Source organism: Caretta caretta, chromosome 2 (assembly GCF_965140235.1).
Source record: "Caretta caretta isolate rCarCar2 chromosome 2, rCarCar1.hap1, whole genome shotgun sequence".
Classification (NCBI taxonomy): domain Eukaryota; kingdom Metazoa; phylum Chordata; order Testudines; family Cheloniidae; genus Caretta; species Caretta caretta.
In genome coordinates this window covers 74,835,432-74,855,433 of record NC_134207.1, presented here as the reverse complement: position 1 = coordinate 74,855,433, position 20,002 = coordinate 74,835,432, and the positions used below count along the sequence as shown (strand labels likewise).

General features: G+C 45.8%; 1 pseudogene; it reads right to left on the bottom strand.

The window, feature by feature from the left end:
* LOC125631056 (ethanolaminephosphotransferase 1-like) overlaps window positions 1–20,002 on the bottom strand; it is an 86,447-nt pseudogene that overhangs the window by 38,267 nt on the left and 28,178 nt on the right.

The window sequence follows — 20,002 nt, the reverse complement described above, 5'->3', positions numbered from 1 at the left end:
GAGTGACCAAAGAGATTGAAGTGTTCTCCGACTGGTTTTTGAATGTTATCATTCTTGACGTCTGATTTGTGTCCATTTATTCTTTTACGTAGAGACTGTCCAGTTTGGCCAATGTACATGTCAGAGGGGCATTGCTGGCACAATGATGATATGATGGCATATATCACATTGGTAGATGTGCAGGTGACCGAGACTCTGACAGTGTGGCTGATGTGATTAGGCCCTATGATGGTGTCCCCTGAATAGATATGTGGACACAGTTGGCAACGGGCTTTGTTGCAAGGATAGGTTCCTGGGTTAGTGTTTTTGTTGTGTAGTGTATGGTTGCTGGTGAGTATTTGATTCAGGTTGCAGGGCTGTCTGTAAGCAAGGACTGGCCTGTCTCCCAAGATCTGTGAGAGTGATGGCCGTCCTTCAGGATAGGTTTTAGATCCTTGATGATGTGTTGGAGAGGTTTTAGTTGGGGGCTGAAGGTGATGGCTAGTGGTGTTCTGTTATTTTTTTTGTTGGGCCTGTCCTGTAGTAGGTGATTTCTGGGAACTCTTCTGGCTCTGTCAAACAGTTTCTTCACTTCAGCAGGTGGGTATTATAGTTGTAAGAATGCTTGATCGAGACCTTGTAGGTGTTTTGTCTCTTTCTGAGGGGTTGGAGCAAATGCGGTTGTATCACAGAGTTTGGCTGTAGACAATGGATTGTGTGGTGTGATCTAGATGAAAGCTGGAGGCATGTAGGTAGGCATAACGGTCAGTAGGTTTCCGGTATAGGGTGGTGCTTATGTGAGCATCACTTATTACCACCATAGTGTCCAGGAAGTGGATCTCTTGTGTGGACTGGTCCAGGCTGAGGTTGATGGTGGTGTAACCCTTCTGCCTGTCAGAGTTGGCAGCAACAAGGGCCGGGTTCAGTATCTAGGGGTTCCATTCCAATAACACAATGCAAAACCGGCTCTAGCCCCCACCCAGTGACCTGGGACAAATATATACCACCCCCGCTGGGCGCCTCCAAGAGGCAGTAGTTCCCCTCTCGCAAGCACATAGTCTGAGTGTAGCAAAAAGCCTTTTAATAACAGAGAGAAACAATGTGGCATTATGTTGGGGAAACACCACCAACAGGATTCATAACACAATCCATGAGCAAAAAACCCACGCCAAGCAAATTGGGACGTGTCCTTTCCCTTTGGTTCTTGAGTCCAGCAATCCAAAATCACCTAAAGTCCCAAAAGTCTCTGTCCCAGAGTTCAAAAGTTCATCTGCAGTGTTTTACTTCCCAACCTAGGTGGAGATTTGGGGGGGGGGTTAAGGGGCACCTTACGTGGTCCAAAGTTGATGGCCCCACCTCTCCATGGAGCTCCGCTCCGCCAGCCGCCCCATGAGCTGCTCTAGGCAGCCAACAAACTGCTTTGCTCCACAAGCCGCTCTGCTCACCGTCCCACAAACTGCTCCACCATATATCTTCAGGCTCCCCCACTACTTAACACAACACTCAGCTCTTAGTAAGTTTAGCTCTTTTGTGATTTCAGTTTGCAGCAGGGGAGCCTCAGTGCTGGTGCACCATTGGCCCAAAGTGAATTCAGCTCAGCAGCCTGTAACTAGACTCCTAAGGGAATCAAAATTAGCTCTGATATTCCACAGTGGAGAGAGGAGGAAGTGCAATTAACATGTAAGGCCCTCACCAGGGGGCCCATGCCACCAAGTATTAATACCTGTCCCCAGCCTCTCTTAATTCACAGAGTTTTGGAACCCATGTCCCTTGCCTAGCGAGTGCTACTTAGTTGATGGCGAGTCCCTCCATCATAACAAAAGGCCAAGTACAGTTCCACTGTCCTTGATTCCCATAATCAGGGTAATAACAATTTATTCTTCCTGCCCCAATAACAGAGACACTGGGGATCCCATAGCAGCCAAAGTGACCATTTGGGCAGCTATGGCCTCATTCTAGGTGGCATGGGTGTGCATATGCAAATGAGATCAGCCCCTGAAGTTCTTTTCCACAACTTGCCACACCTCACCACCAGATGTCAGGGTGGAGCTCATCCTGACTCTGCTTACATCGGGATGGAAATTGTTGAAATCATGGTAGAATTCCTCAAGGACTCCATTACAGACCTAAAAGTGACAATTCTTCAACAAAAAACTTCAAAAACAGACTCCAATGAGAGACTGCTGAATTGGAATTAATTTGCAAACGGGATACAATTAACTTAGGCTTGAATAAAGACTGGGAGTGGATGTGTCATTACACAAAGTAAAACTATTTCCCCATGTTTATTCCCCCCTCCCCCCATTCCTCACACATTCTTGTCAACTGCTGGAAATGGCCCACCTTGATTATCACTACGAAAGGTTCCCCGGCACCCCCACCCCCACAACCGCTCACCTTACCTGATCACTCTCCTTATAGTGTGTATGGAAACACCCATTGTTTCATGTTCTCTGTGTATATAAATCTCCCAACTGTATTTTCCACTGAATGCATCCGATGAAGTGAGCTGTAGCTCACAAAAGCTTATCCTCTAATAAATTTGTTAGTCTCTAAGGTGCCACAAGTACTCCTTTTCTTTTTGCTTAATACATGAACCTCTAGAGAATATGAACAAATAAAAAATCATTTACAAAGGAAGATTTGTTTTCTGCCCCCAAAATAAACATTACATAAATGTCACTCTAGAAAATAAAAGTAAACAGCCGAGCAATCTTCTGGGTCTGATTTGAACAGGTGCAAAACTTAGCCTGATGTGAATTTTTTCAGACTTTTTTTTTTTTTAATTTTAACATGACATTATGTGCAATAAATTGATACATATAGAAACAGGTAGAGAACTGGTGACAGGCAGTTAAGTAATATGTAAAAAAAAAATTAATTCTTAAAGAAGCTTGCTATGCATTTAGATTTGAGCAGATATTCAGTAATAGCGAAAACAAACGAAAAAAGGAGTTTCACAGAAAAACCACTTAATTATAATTCTGCTGATGGGCTCCTTGATTAATTAATCTAACAGAGCGTAAGAGTCAGTGCAGCAGAATTCCACTGATTCTAATGGGCCTTCCACACCTATGTCCTGATCCTGCAAAGACTTACATATGTGCTTAACCTTATGCATTGGGAGTAACTCTGTTAACTTTGATAGATCTACTCATGGTATGTAAAGTTAAATATGTGCCTAAGTCTTGTTTAGATGGAGAGTTGGTGCACAAAAAGCTGGGGTGTAAATTTCCCATCGGGAGTAGATCAAATCATGGTTGTCTTTCTCCCGGAGGATAGAAGCGACTTTGTCTGTATGAAATAAAAGCTGGTCTCTATACTGGAAGGAAAGGTTAAAGGACTAGAGAGAGACCCATGTATTGACCTTGTGTTGCACCAGAGAAAATGAAGACTTTTTGGCTAGAAGTCAGGATTTGTTACTTCAGGCACAGCCTGCTGAAGAATCAGAGAGGGCAGTGCAGGGGGGAACTGATGAAAAAGGAAGGAAGTTGGCAGTATGTGTCCTCTTGAAGAACAAGGAGGAGAACCAATATACCCCCAACACAGATAGAAGTAAGCAACTGCTTTCAGGCTCTCTGCACAGGTACTAGGGAGAATGCCTTGGAAGCGTCATCTGAGGGAAGGGATCAGGAGACCGTGTCAACCAGAAGGCATGGAATGCGTTGTCCTCAGGATGCGGGTTCCACAACCCCCCACTCCCAAGAAGAGAAAGATAGTGGTGGTCAGGGAATCCCTCCTAAGGGGGACAGAGTCATCCATCTGCTGTCTAGACTGGGAATTCTGAGAAGTGTCCTGCTTGCCTGGAGCTAGAATTCAGGATGTGACTGAGACTCATCAAGCCCTTGGACCGCTACCCCTTCCTACTTATCCATCTGGACACCTATGATACTGCCAAGAACGACCTTGAGTGGATCACTGTAGACTACATGTTACTGGGAAGAAAGTTAAAAGAGTTTGGGGTTCAAGTGGTGTCTCATCCATCCTCCTTGTTGAAGGAGAAGGTCTGGGCAAGGACCACTAAATCATGGAAGTAAATTTGTGGCGACACAGGTGATATCGGCAAGAGAGGTTGGCTGCTTCAACAAGAAGCTCATGTTCCAGGAAAGGGGATTACTGTGCTGGCATGGGCTCCATCAATCAAATACTGGGAAGAGCATCTTTGGACATAGTCTGGCTAATCTGATAAGGAGAGTTTAAACTAGGTCCTATGAGGGATGGTGACAAAAATCCAGCCAATGCACATCTAGGTTCAACTAATGAAGACAAGGGGAAGAGGCTAATTTCTGGAGAAGGGACTAGAAAACACAACTGCATTAAAAAGGCCAGAAGAAAAGCAATAGCGCAGTCTGCAAAAATATCTTCAATGCTATATACAAATGCAATGAGTGGGAACAAGCAGGGTGAACTGGAAGTCATGGTATATGAAGAAAATGACTGAATTGGTATTGCAGAGACTTAGTGGGACAACTCTCATGATTGGAGTACCAGCAGTGAGGTACCAGCATGGAGACTGTTCCGAAAGGATAGGTATGGGAAAAAAAGGAGGAAGCGTTGCGTTGGACGTCAAGAATGTGTACACTTGGTCCGAGGCCCAAGAGGAAGTGAGTGGCAGACCTACTGAGAGCCTCTAGATGCGGATAAAAAAGAGAGAGAACTGTAGCGATGTTAGTGTGGGGGTCTATTATAGACCACCAAATCAGGAACAGGAAGTGGATGAGTCATTCTACAAGCAGATAACAAGGTTAGCTAACACACATGAGCTTGTTTTAATGGGGGATTTTAACTTCTCTGATATCTGTTGGAAGACAATTACAGCAAAACATAATACGTCCTGCAAATTCTTAGCATGTGTAGGGGGCAACTTTCTGATTCACAAAGTTGAGGAAACAACTAAGGAGTCATCAATTTTTGATCTGGTCTTGACCAACTGTAAGGTCTGAGGCCTTTTTCTGCAGCCACATTAGGACACCGGCAGCCATGAGCCAAGAAGCAGAGAGTTACATCCTCACATTCCATCTCAATTACATTAAAACAATTACATATCAGGCTGTTAAGAAGGCGCTCCTATATTAATAGAACCAACCCACCACCAGATAAAGAAACAGAGCTTACGATGTTTAAAGAAAACTTTCTTTGGTAGCATTCTGTTTGGCAAGGAATCACTTATCAACCGTTGTGGGTGTGAAATCTCTACTTCTTTATTGTTTTTCCTTTATGGTCCCTACTTCTCTATTTTTTATCTGTATGGTCTCTCTTTGGTTATTACTGTCTGTTGCATAACTAATTTTGCAAGATTTAAGTCAACTAAGATGGTGGGGTATATTGGGTAAAGAATTGTTTCGCAATATGTTAGGATTGGTCAAAATTATTTTGTAATACTTTAGTAAAATGATTGGTTAAGGTACAGCTAAGAAGGACTCAAGTTTCACTATATAAACTTGGGTCCAAAAGGAAGTTCTTTGGAACCTAATTCCCAGGATACAGCCCCAAGATCAGAGCTGCCAGACCTCAACACCCTGCCAACTATATTATGCAGAAACTGGAGTCCCCGGATGACCTGATCCTGACTGGCCATCAGGAAAAGTTCGTCTGCCTTATTAGGAGTGGTGAGCACTGTATGCTTAGTGTGTGCATTCTGGTTTGGTAACTGTTAATAAATAGAAGTTAAGGATATTACTGTGTAAGGCTCTTTCACTGATAAAAGGCCCCGCAGAAGAGTATGCCCTGAGCCCTAGGAACGGAGTAAGGGGGGTACTTAAATGAACCAGATTACGACCTGAGCCCTCAGAATTGGGTCTGGGTGGCCCTGAGCCCTACGAATGGGGTAAGGGTGTGTACCTTTCACCCAGAGCCCTAGGATCTGGGAAAGGGTGGAGGGTGCCTAAATTAACTGTGTTATGCCTTCAGCCCTATGAAATGGGTAAAGGTGTGTGCCCTAGAATGTGCAGGTAACACAACAGGGATAAATTAACTGAGAATGTGAAGGTGGTTGGGAACTTGGGAGGAAGTGATCATGGAAAGGAGGACATGAGAACAGCAAAACAAGGAACCTAGACTTCAGAAAGGCGGATTCAACCAACCAATAGTAGGCAAAGTCCCATGGAAAAGCCAAATAGGAAGAAAAGGAGTTGAGGGGGGCTGGCAGTTCCTAAAAAGATGTAATACTAGAGGATCAACATTAAGCTACTCTGATGCAAGGGAAAGATCAGAAGAGCTACCTAAAAACCAAAAGGGATATATACAGGAAATGGAAGGAGAGGCATGTCACCAAGGAAGTATACATGGGAATAGCGTGAGGATGTAGGGACAAAATCAGGAAAGCCAAGGCAAAGAATGAGTTACAGCTGGCAAGAAATGTTAAAGACAACAAGAAGGGGTTCTTCAAACATGTCAGACCAAATAGAAAGATCAAGGATAGTGTGGGTCCACTGCTCAATGGAGACGGTGAGCCAGTAACAGAAGATGATACGAAGGCAGAGCTGCACAATGCCTACTTTTCTTCAGTCTTCACACAAAAAATAACATGACCGGACGACTAGCGAAGTTACCATAGACAATAAAGAGGAAGGGATGCAGATCGGGATAACTAAAGAACACATCAGCAATCTTCTGATTAATTTGAATGAATTCAAGTCAGCGGGGCCTGATGCTATTCACCCAGGCTGCAGAAAAATTAGCTGAAGAACTCTCGGAGCCACTGGCAATAATATTTGCAAACCCATGGATGACAGGCGAGGTCCTAGAAGACTGGAGAAGGAGTAACATCTTTTAAAAGGGGGGAAAGGAGGAGCTGAGGAACTACAGACCAATCACCCTGACCTTGATGCCTGGGAAGCTATTAGAGCAATGTATAAAACATTCAGTTTGTGACTACCTGGAGGATGAAGGGGTAAATCACAAGCGGACAGCATGGATTTACTAAGAACAAATCATGCCGAACCAGCTTGATTTCCTTCTTTCACAGGGTATCTGGTTTGATGGATAGGGGGAATGTGGTGGACATAATATACCTGGACTTCAGCAAGGCTTTTGAAACAGTCCTACATGGCATTCTGATAACTAAGCTGGAAAAATGTGGGCTTTGCGGAACTACCATTAAGTGGATACATAATTGGTTAAACAACCACAAAGAGTGACCATCAATGGAATTATATCAGACTGGTGGGAACTCTCAAGTGGGGTTCCACAGGGATCTGTTATGGGTTCAGTGTTTTTCAACATCTTTATTAATGACTTGGATGTAGGAATAGAGAACGTACTGATCAAATTTGCAGATGATACAAAGCTAGGTGGGGTTGTCAACACTTTGGAGGATACAGCTAAAATTCAGAGGGATCTTGATAAATAGGAGAACTGGGCTATAGACAAGAAAATGAAATTCAACGAAGACAAATATAAGGTGTTACACTTAGGGAAGAAAAACCAAATGTGCAAATACAGAATGGGTGATAACTGGCTTGGCAGCAGCACTGCTGAAAAGGATCTGGGAGTTGTGGTGAATCACCACCTCAACATGAGTAGCAATGTGATGCTGTTGCAATAAAAGCAAATGCAATTTTAGATTACCTTAACACAGGCACAACATGCAAGTCATGGGATGTGATAGTACCGCTCTACTCAGCACTGGTTAGGCCTCAGCTGGAGTACTATGTCTAATTTTGTCACCAATGTATAGAAAGGATGTGGAGAAACTGGAAAGGATCCAGAGGTGAGCAACAAAGATGATCAAAGGGATGGAATGCAAGCTATACGGGCAAAGGCTGAAGGAACTGGGTATGTTTCGTTTGGAAAAGAGGAGATTAAGAGGGGACATAACAGAGGTTTTCAAATACTTGAAAGGCTGTCATAAAAAAGATGGAGAAAAGTTGTTCTCTCTTGTGATAGAGGGCGGGACAAGAGGCAATGGGTTCAAACTACAGCACAGCCGATTTAGATTAAATCTCAGGAAAAACTTCCTAACTGTAAGAACAGTAGGACAATGGAACAGACTGCCTAGGGAGGTTGTGAAAGTACCTTCATTAGAAGTTTTCAAAAAGAGGCTGGACAGCCATCTGTCTTGGATGGTTTAGATAACAAATCCTGCATCTGGCAGGGGGTTAGACTACTACTACTACTAGATGATGCTTGTGGTCCCTTCTAACCCTATGATTCTTTGAAAGCGCACTAGGAAACTGTTAGTGCACAGTAGTGGAGTCCACACCGTCAGTTAGTGTGCATCAGCTTGGGGCACTGTAAATTTACACCCCAGCTTGCCGTGCATGAGCTCTCCATCTAGACAAACATACAGTTTGCAGAATAGAGGCTGTACAGGACCCTGCTGGGGTGTGCCTCTCAATATAGTAAATCAACCCTTAACATTAATTCTATTTTAATACTTAGTAGAGGTGAGAAAAATATTTGGAGAAAATGACTTTCCAACAAAATTTGACTGCTTACAGGTTTTCTTTTGAAGCCATTCTACAAAATGTCAAAGCTTTCCATGCAATTGCACATAAAAATATTCTTGCTGTTCACATGAATTTGAAAACATGATATTCACTTAGATTAATTTCAAGCTGTGTAAATTGATTGTGACTGGTCACACACTGGTTCAGTAGAGCCCAGTCTATAAGCAGGTGGTTTGTTTGTTTTTGTTTTTTAACTGGTATAACTATTTGGGTTAGGAGTGTGATTTTCTTTTTATCTGAAATAGCTATCCAAGTACAACTCTTAACGTTGGAATAGTAATGCCACTGCCATCTTTTCAGTGAATACATGCTATCTGGGCTTTTCTGGTGGTCCACTGCTCAGACTGAGAGGCTCCCTCTCACAACTGATGTTTATTTTCTTCCTTTTATTTTTAGCTTTGTTTCCTCTCTTCAATTGGCAGTAGTGAGTAAGAAGTAGGGACACAGCCTATCCACCTAAATCACTCCAGTTATTACCAACATTTGTAATTTATCTGGTGCGACTTAACCTACCATTTTATTAAAGAAAATTTCCCATAGTGCTTCAGATAAGCATAAAGTCTCTGGGACTGCACACAGTAGCAGTGCTACACCTGTCAATAAGAAGAAATAAATTCTTTGCTGCCACTTCACACTAGCTGTTGGAGCTGGCTTAGAGCCACAGCAGGGTCATGGTTAGAGCTAGTCCAAATTTTTTCATAATCTCTTTTTCAATTATAATTTTTTGACAGAATGTGTAACTTATTTTGATCAAAATTTCCCATTTTGTCATCCAAAAACCGGAAACCAATAAGTTTTTCAGTATAAATTGATGGGGCGGCATCTTTTAAAAAGTTAACTTTTCAGTAACATTTTTCAACAATTTTAATAGCTTTTTTTAAAAACTTTTTTTAATCAAACATCTCTAGTGTTTTTTCCACAAGAAATTACAAATAAATGGAAATTTTTAAATCTATAGAAATTTCCTGTGAAAAGTAACTGGCATTTTTAAACCGGCTCTAACCACGGCCCTTCCTTCACCTCACTCCTTATGGGGTTTCTAATACTGTTTACATGAATCCTTGTGCACTGGGACCAAAACTGTCATGCACCAGTGTAATGTAAAGAGGCTCCTCTTCTGGCTGCCTTTTTGACTCTGCATAAGACTAAGAGCTTGTGTTTACTGGAGAAACAAACACCATTAAGGCAGCACTCTTCTTGATATTGGATGGTTTTAATTAATAAAAAAATTAAGGACTTGATCAGTTGGTCTCCATGTCCACTGAAGGTAGCACAAGAACTAATGGACTTAATCTACAGCAAGGGAGATTTAGGGTTAGATATTAGGAAACACTTTCTAACTATAAGGCCTGTAATAGGCATCCAAGGAAGGCTGTGAAATCCCCATTGTTTGAGGTTTTTATGAACAGGTTGGAAAGAAGCTGTTAGGAACGGTCTAGATTTACTTGATCCTGCCTCAGAGTAGGGGGCTGGACTTGATGACTTCTCAAGATCCCTTCCAGTCCTACATTTCTATGATTCTATAAATGTAGATGTATTTGATCACCTATCCTTCAGAAATTTTACATCTAATTTTCAAGTTTATGTATCATGGCCTCCTTTGAATGGCTAGCTCTAAGCAAAGCCAATCGGAACACCAATTACAACAAAAGCCCTGTAATTACATTACTAATTCTGATGAGTCCTGCAGTGGCAAATAAAAGTCATCTGCATAACTTACAAGAATTTCTCTGTCTCATGACATTTTCATGATGAACCACAGCTATTTTCTTTTCCAGTTAAGATAGAGGCAAGTACAGAGGATAGTCCGCTGCTTCACAGAATGAAGCTGAGTCATCATCATCATCCTGTGAACTGCACAATGAGGGTTAAGTTTTCATTGAGCTTACACAACTGCTGCTATCATATAATATGCTGTACTTCCTGCACACTATGCTGAAAACGTGGCCCTGAGTGACTGGCTACCATCAATTTAAAAATAGGGTCGCCAGTTTTGGTTGGACGTATTCCTGGAGGTTTCATCATATGACATAAACTTTAATTAAAGATTAATCTTTAATTTCTGGGGACTCTAGGACAATCCTGGAGGCTTCGCAACCCTATTTAAAAAGGAGGCACGTTGGTAAGGGGGACTGGCTCATCTCAGTGCTTGAAGTGGTGTAATAGTGTAACTCTGTCACTGAATGAAGTTAGAGTCCTCTTCTTCTGTGCTGCTGGAGGTAATAATGATGTGCATGCTTTAAACAGAACCTTTCATCTAAGGTTCCAAAGTGATTTACAAATATGGATAAGTATTGCCTCCATTTTACACATGGGAAAATTGAAGCATAAAGAGATGAAGAGCCTGGTTCTACTACCCTTATTTGCCTTGTGTACCACCTTAATCTGTGAGAAATGGCTTCTACTACAATGGGGTTTAGTACAATAAGGTACTACTAAAGTATTGTAGGGAGTATGATGGCAGAATTGGGCCTTAAATAACTTAACTAAATTTAACCCAGTGAATTAGTGGCAGAGCCAATAACAGGAACTGGATCAGCAGGGCTGTCTCTAGCTATTCTGGGGCTCTATGCTGCCCCCCCATGGGGGCACCCAAGCCTCTGCGGGGGGGCTGGCCCCAGGCCTCTGCAGGGGGGCGGGGCTGGCTTGCAGGGCAGGGGGAACCGCCTCCCAACACTCACCAGCGGCACAGCTGGGGCTGGTCACTGCACTTCCTGCCGCCAGTGAGTGCAACACCTCGGCCATCCTGCAGAGCTCAGGGGAGTGGGGGCGGGGCCAGAAAGAGGCGGGGCTGGGGCTGGGGCGGGGAAGGGGTGGAGCAGGGGCAGGGGCCCTGGGGAAGAGCTGGAGCAGCACGCAGCTGCGCAGGACACCAGGAAATTTGGGGCACCAAATTTCCTGGTGCCCTACGCAGCTGAGTACTTTGTGTATGGGTAAGGATGGCCCTGTGGATCAGACTCCCCCTTCTCTAGCTTCAGTCAGTGCATAATGAGCGTTACTTCAATGCCAAGCACTAGTTGCTGGAGTAAGGACACCTTGGGTGTGAGCCACAAAGATACTTGGGTCCTGTTTTTGGACATAACTATGATCCACAAAGCTCTGCTCAGCTGCTGCCTAACCCTGTAGGCACCTAAACTTACTCGTTGCCCATGGTTTTGCCTCTGAACGTGCTGAGAGGCAGCCTATGGGATAGCGACCCACAGGAGAGTTCACACAAAACAGCTGTGGTGGGAGAGGAGAGGCTACTCACCCAGAATGTGGGAGACCCCTAGTCCAAGTCCCCCTTCCTCCTGAGGGAGAGAAGGGAGTTGAACAGGAATTAACCATCTCTCAGGGGAGTGTCTTAACCATTGGGCTATGGCGTAGTCTGATATGAGGCTCCATCAGTCTCTCCTATTGAAGTTGTTCCCCTTTAATTGAATAATTAAGTATTAACTGGGCCAGTGACAGAGTCAGAATGATTCTCTAGCCTAGTGGTTAAGGCACTCACCTGAGAGGTGGCTGATCCCTGTTCAAATGGTGAGTACCCCGTCCACAGGGCTAAAGGTTATAAGGGAGGTCCTCTTCCTCCTCTTTTCTGTTGTTTCAGGCCCTGCATACAATTTAGTCAGCCGAACACCTATCTTCCCTAGTTTGTGGCTCACATGCAAAGACAGATGCCTTCCTGCAGCCCAGACTTAGATGCCTATCTCCATAAGAAGGGCAGGGCTTACCACACACCTTTCATAGAATATCAGGGTTGGAAGGGACCTCAGGAGATCATCTAGTCCAATCCCCTGCTCAAATCAGGACCAATCCCTAATTTTTGCCCCAAATCCCTACATGGCCCCCTCATGGACTGAACTCACAACCCTGGGTTTAGCAGGCCAATGCTCAAACCACTGAGCTATCCCTCCCCCCTTTACTTGTCAACGTCTCCCATTGGCTAGCTCAGACAGCTCCCCCGCCAGCATGCTGGCTTTGTGGATCATACTGTAAGGAGCCTCTCTTTCCCCATTCATTGTCTAGATGCCTAGGCTTTGTCGATCACAGTGTTGCTCCTGTAATTTTTCTCGATGGTCAAAAGTTAGGTACCACAACACTCAGTGTTAGAATGCCTAAGTACCTTTGTGGATCTGGGCCCTATATATAGTGCTTGCCTTAATATTCGCTCTACCTCTTCATGTAATTAACAGATATTTAAGTTTATTTGCTTACCGCTCTGACTGTGAGTGAGTCGTTACAGAAGTTACTAGAAATGAGGTATAAAAACAAATACAGTGGTTTGTGAACTAAGTCGATAGAAAATGGAAATAAGAGTAGTCTGCATTTTGTTAGTGCCTTCCACCTGAGTTCATCAAAGCTCTTCACAAGCACCATTGAATTAAGCCTCACAGCACAACCATGAGATAAGGAAGTTTTATCTTTATTTTACAGATGGGAAAACTGAGGCATAGAGCGGTGACTTCCCCAAGGTCACATGGGAAGTTGTTAGCAGAGCCAGAAGTACCACCCATATCAGCTGGTTCCCAGTCCTGGGCTTTCCTCCCTAATAGCGCCTCATGAATAGGGGATAGCTCTCTTTGAATTTCAGCACTGGATCCATGATGAACAGCTCTCTGTGAGTATTCGTATTAATAATTTGAGCTTTAATAATTGATTGTCTTCACCCAGCTGTACCTGCCATGCAGAATGAACCTTTATGGGAAGTCCTAAAGTGTGATCGCAGTACAAATGGTCATCAAGATCCTACCTAGGATCTGGTTTCTGAAAGAGCTCCACCTGGAGGCTGGTTAGTAAGCCACCAGAAGAAGATAACTGAGACTGGGGAAATCAATCCAGGAGGATGAATTCTAAGGAAAGGTACTTGACTTTGAACTTTTGCATGGGTAAAATCACTTGGGAACACCATATGACTATTGTGCAAATACTGTCATTTATATCCCTGCATTTTATGTAAGGTTTGATGGAACAGTGGAAGTGAGGGCACTGGGGGGCTTAGAGTAATGATTATGGCATTTTAATAAATGCCATATGTGTTAATTCATACAGTGCATCAGAGTCTGTGCTGGTGAAGTAACTGCTATGCTTACCATTTCACTAAGACTAATGTTATCTAAATGTCACAAATCAAATCTAGCTAAATTACACTCTCATTTATGTCATCTGATTTTTATACTTGCTGCAGGCATATTTTTCTGATAAGCTAATGAAACTATAACACTGATGATTTGTTTGAGCATGCCCCTTCCCTTCAAATGCACAAATATTTCTGCAGTACTTCTAGGATTATGCTATTTCTTGTTCAATTTCTTGGCCAAGTTCATTTGCCCTGAGCAATATTTTTCTCTTTTCTTTCATACTTAACAGTAACATAGTTTTAAAAACAAGAATCATAAATACTTACCACTTGGCTTAGATCATATCCCCAAGGAAGAAAGAGAACTCCTGTGTTATATTTTTCCCAATGTGAAAACATAAAGTTAAGCAAGACAATGCTTAAAGATATATACATTGCATGTACAGAAATCCCAGTCTTTCCATTATCATGTGAGCAGATAGAAAAATAAGAGAGGATGAAGAGGGAGGTAGCCCAGCTATCTAGCCCATGGTCAAATAACTACCCCAAAGGGCTACTGGACTGAGTCCTTCGAGCATGCTTCCCATCTATAGAGTCTAGAAAGGTCAGGGGCGGGGAGAAAAAACAAAAGAAATATAATTTTGTTAGATAGATTTCATGCTACAGTATTTAATAACATGGGGGAAATGTATTCATAGACGAAGAACAAATGGAGTTCTGCTCCACCAAAACTTTAGTCCTGTCCATAAAACATTGACTTCTGCCCTCATCGAAATATTTTTCTGTTACAACTCTTCTTCCTCACAAGCTTTGCAAATAGACACTTGCATTCATTACCCTGTCTCCCAATGGCCTCCCTGATAATCTGTCAAAGCACAGTAGACCCAAGTCCTACAGGAAAACATTCCTAACAGAGGGGAATAAATAACCCTAAATAATTATGATCTACACCAGGGGTGGGCAAACTTTCTGGCCTGAGGGTCACATTTTGGTGGGGAAATTGCATGCAGGGCCATGAATGTAGGGCTGAGGCAGGGGTTTGGGGTGCGGGAGGAAGTGCGGGGCGTGGGAGGGGGTGCAGTGTGCAGGAAGGGGCTCAGGGCACCTGTTTGTAGGACAAATTCTTTCTTGAAGTCTGGGGCTATGAGCAGTGATGAGCTGCCAAAATCTTCACAACGGGTTCCCTCCTCATCCCACGAGGGGGTCGTTGCCCACCCCCACCCCCTGGGACTCCTGCCCCATCCAACCCCCCCACATTCCTTGACACCCCCCCCCAGGACCCCTGCCCCATCCACCCTGTCCCCTGACTGCCCCCAGAACTGGGCAGGAGGGTCTCGTGGGCCACCGTAGTGGGTGACCACCCCACCCCTAGGAGCCAGAGGCACCTGCCGGGGGGCGAGATGGGATGTCCTGGTGGTGCTCCCAGGAAGCATCTGGCAGGTCCCTCCTAGGGGTGGGGGAGCATAGCTATGGGGCGAGCAGGGGGAGCGGCTGCTCCCCCCACTGATCACATCAAAAGTGGCGCCTTAGGCGCCGACTCCCTGGGTGCTCCAGGGTGTTCTCAGCCTGCCCCGGCTTCCCACGCAAACAGCTGATTCGTGGGAAGCCTGGGGTGGGGGCGGAGAAGCAGAACGGGGCAGCGCGTTCAGGGGAGGAGGCGGAGGTGGAGTGGAGGTGAGCCGTGGGTGGGGCGGGGAGCTGCCGGTGGGTGCTCTGCATCTACCAAATTTTCCCTTTGGGTGCTCCAGGGCTGGAGCACCCGTGGAGTCGGCGCCTAAGGCGTTATTTTTGGCCGGTTAAATTTAGAAGCTCTTTTAGAACTGGTTGTCCCTCCCAGAACAACTGGTTCTAAAAGGGCTTCTAAATTTAACAACCGGTTCTAGTGAACCAGTACAAACCGGCTCCAGCTCACTACTGGCTATGAGTACTGGATGGCAGCAAAGGGCTGTCCTTAAATCTGCAAATGCTCCTTCAGCTGTATCAGACCACTTTACTATCTTGGGGCCCCGAGATTTTATCAGGTCCGTCAATGGCCCTGCTCTTGTGGCAAAATGAGGGATGAATCTCTGATAGTACCCTACTAACCCGAGAAATGCTCTGACCTGCTTTTTATGGACTGGCCAAGGCCAGTCTTGTATTGCCTCCACTTTGTTCCATTAGGGTTTTACCAAGCCTCTCCCTACTACATACCCGAGGTATCTGGCCTCAGTTAGTCCTATCACTCACTTGAGAGGGTTGGCAGTGAGGCCGGCCTTCTGCAGGGCATTTAGTACCACTTCTACTTTCCCTAGGTGTCTTTCCCAGTCACAGCTATGGATGACTATATCATTTAAATAGGCAGCGGCATACCTGGCATGGGGTCGCAGCAATTTGTCCATAAGTTGTTAGAATGTTGCAGGGGCCCCATGGAGTCCAAAAGGGAGGAGAGTGTATTGGAACAGGCATCGGGTGTAGAGAAGGCAGTCTTTTCCTTTGGCATTCTCGGCCAGGGGAATTTGCCAATATCTTTTGGTCAGGTCTGGAGTAGTTAGGTATCAGGCCTTGTGTGACTGATCAACTAGTTCGTCAATGCATGGTATCGGATAGGCATCGAATTGGGATACTTCATTCAACTTCCGGAAGTCGTTGCAAAACCGCAGGGTGCCATCAGGCTTCGGTACTAGGACGATAGGGCTGGACCACTGTCTGTGGGATTCTTCAATAACCCCAAGTTCCAACATCTTCTTCATTTTTATCCTAATTTCCTCTCTTTTAGTTTCTGGTATCTGGTACGGTCTTATCGTCACCCTTATTCCAGGCCTGGTGACGATATGATGTTGGACCAGTGTCGTATGGCCCGGCTGTGTACAGAACACATCTTGGTTCCGTTGGATCATATCAATGACCTCTGTTCGTTGTTCTGGGGCTAACTCGGGAGATATCCTCATCTGCCCTGTGGGTCGTCTGTCTGAGGTGGAGCTCTCCGAATGACCAGGTCTCTCGGTCACACCAGGGCTTCAGTAAGTTTATGTGGTAGATCTGCTCTGGTCTTTGGTGGTCTGATTGTCTGACCTTATAGTCCATTTCCCCAACGGCTTCCACTATCTCATACGGCCCATGCTAGCTGGCTAGGAGTTTGCTTTCCGCTGTTGGCACGAGCACCATCACCTGTTCTCCCAGCTGAAATTTCCGTACTTTCACACAGCAGTTGTAATATGTCCACTGGGTCTCTTGTGCTTTTTCCAAATGTTCTCGTACTATAGGGGTTACTCGAGCTATTTGCGCTCTCATCTGTGTCACATGCTCAATGACATTCTTTGCTGGGTTGGGTTGTTCTTCCCAGTCCTCCTTAGCAATATCTAATATTCCGCATGGGTGGCGTCCATATAGTAACTCAAAGGGAGAAAAACCAGTGGATGCCTCGGGGAATTCCCATATAGCAAACATTAGATATGATAGAAGGGTATCCCAGTCTTTTCCATCCTGTGCTACCACCTTCCGGATCATACCTTTAAGGGTGCGGTTAAACCACTCGACCAGGCCATCTGTTTGAGGATGGTAGCCTGAGGTCCGTATGGCATGGATGCGGCGCACGGTACATAAGTCCTTCATTAATTTTGACATGAAAGGGGTTCCTTGGTCAGTCAGGATCTCCTTAGGGATGCACACTAGCAAAAACCTGGAGTAGTTCTTTTGCTATTGCCTTGGATGTGGGGTTTCTTAAAGGAATGGCTTCTGGCGTGGCATAGTCAAGGATGACTAATACATTTCGGTGGCCCCGTGCTGATCTTTCCAGCTGGCCCACTAGGTCCATGGCTATCCTTTCGAAAGGGACTTCAATAATAGGCAAAGGTACTAATGGAGCCCGCAATTGAGGTCGGAGCTATGCAACTGGCATTCTGGGCAGGAGGTATAATAGCGTCGGACCGCCGCGCATATTCCTAGCCAATAAAATCTTCTTAGGACTCTATCCAGTGTTTTGTCTACTCCTAGATGTCCCCCAAATAAATGGCTGTGAGCTAACTCTAGTACTGCCCTTGTGTGTTTCCATGGGACTAAGAGCTGCTCTACTTCTTCCCCTCGTATTTGCACTATTCGGTACAACAGATCACGTTTGATAACATAATACAGCCTTGGGCCTTTGGTCTTTCCTTCCACGGGTACGCCATTTACTTCCACTACCTCCTCCGTCACATTTGCATATAGTGGGTCGTTGGCTTGATCCTGCCCGAAATTCTCATGAGCAGTACCACTCTGACCTAACTCCATAGGACCTATTTCTACTCCGCCCCTTGGGTTGCCCCTACTTGGGCTAGGAACTGCATCTGAGTCCTCATTGGCCTGAATTGTCTCCTAGCCTCCTGAATGGGTTCGCTTACCAACAAGGGAAGCTTTCTGGTTCTCTGCTAGAATCCTGATCCCTAGCCTTCATAGAATCATAGAATATCAGGGTTGGAAGGGACCTCAGGAGATCATCTAGTCCAACCCCCTGCTGAAAGCAGGACCAATCCCCAATTTTTGCCCCAGATCCCTAAATGCCCCCCTCAAGGATTGAACAGGGTTTAGCAGGTTTTAGCAGGCCAATGCTCAAACCACTGAGCTATCCCTCCTTTTATCTGCCCTTTTTCCCACCTATACTTTCGGGGTTTCCTGGGGGATGAAAATAGCTCTGGGGCAAATTTGGCAAAAATTGGGGTGCCTCTGTCTCAGCCTGGGGCTTGCTACCCTCCCCTGGCTCTATTGTGGGGAGTAAGTTCTCAAACCCAGGGAAGTCCCTACCAATTAGGACCAGGTAGAGGAGCCTAGGGACCTCCCCTGCAGTTACCCTGGTAGTGTTTCCCTGGATCTCAATCCATACTGGGATTGTGGGGTAGAAATTTACGGTGCCATGAATGCATGTTACCCCCATGGTTTTGGCCCGGGTTAGTTGGTCTTGCCCCACCAACTTCCCCAAGACCAGTGTGACAGCACCCCCAGAATCTACTAATGCTGTGGTCACAATACCATTCATTTTTACTGACCTTGTATACCCATGTGAGGTCATTGCGACCCCTACCAGGCCGATTCGGCCACATTGTTCCCCAGGATCCCCCAGATTGCACTGCATAGGCTCTTCCCTGTTGGGATATTGGGCTGCTATATGCCCCAATTCCCCACATTCGTAACACCAACCCCTTAACCCAGTTGCCGCTCTCTACCTGGGGCTATTTGGTCGGCCCCCCCCAGCCCTCTCTTCCCAAACCCCCAGGTCCCTTCTTGGCCTCAGGCCATTCCTCAGTGTCTTTCCTCCCAGCTATGGTTCTTCTGTAGTTCTCGACAATCCGGGGCCTTGGGTTTGGGGCTGGCTTCCTGGTTTGCCGTGTCTCACCCCCTGGTGTCTGGAACAGTTCATGGGCTGCCAGCTGTCTTTTCACGAGGGAGACCAACTCATCATAGGTAGAGGGGTCATTCTGGCCAATCCAAGCCCGAAGGCCTGGTGGTAGCCCCCTCATATACCGGTCCAATACCAGGAGCTCCATCATTTTCTCAGAGCTCAGGGCAGCCATTTCCGGGTCAGGTGGATCAGGTCAAACAATTGAGATCGGGGTGTCTTGTCCTCTGTATACTGCCATTCATGAAACCTCTGGGCTCGCAACACCATTGTTACTCCGGATCTGGCCAGGATCTCTGCCTTCAGCTGGGCGTAATCCTCCGCAGTCTCTGCAGCCATATCATAGTGGACCTTCTGGGCCTCTCCACACAGGAACACGGCGAGGATACCAGACCACTGATCTTGGGGTCAGGCCTCCCACAGGGCTGTTCTTTCAAATGCCAGGAGGTATGCCTCCACGTCATCCTCCCATGTAATTTTCTGTAGGCAGGGCTGGCCCGTAAAGTCCGGGTTCCATGGCAATTGTGGTTCCACTTCATAAGGGCCTTCATCTGGTTTGCCAGCTCCTATAACAGACCTCGGTCCTGGGCAGCCTAATTCATCAACAGCCAATTAGTCTCCTGCTGCACCCGAGTTGCCTCCTGTTGGGTGGTTGCTTGGATTCGGGTAGCCTCCTGCTGGGCCACAGTGGCTTATATTTCAGCCTTGACCATGTCGTCCATCTTGGGGATGGGATGGTTTTGGGTAACACTGGTTTAAGTCCCCAGCGTGGAGATCCCACTTCTAAAACCACATGTGGCAAATTGCCGGCATGATTATGATGGGTCCCACGCTTCCTCTTCTTGTGTGTGGGGGGGGAGGTTCAGGGTGCAGTTTCCTGCCCCTGAACTAGGGGTATCTACTGTCCCACTAGTAACCCAAAGAAGGGTAGTGACGAGGGAGGGACCCGGGCCTGCCCTCTACTCTGGCCCAGGGGCCCTAGGGATAGTGGCAAACCATTTGAACTAGTCCTTCCTTCCCCTGGGCTACTTCCTTCTCCTGCTCTTCAGCTTGTGGGGCTTCCTGCCCTCTCTCTGCACAAGCCAGATGTCTTTTACCCAGGGTCTTGGTCTTCTAGCCAGCCATGGCACTTCTCCAAACTCTCCTCTGCCCCAACTCCTCCAA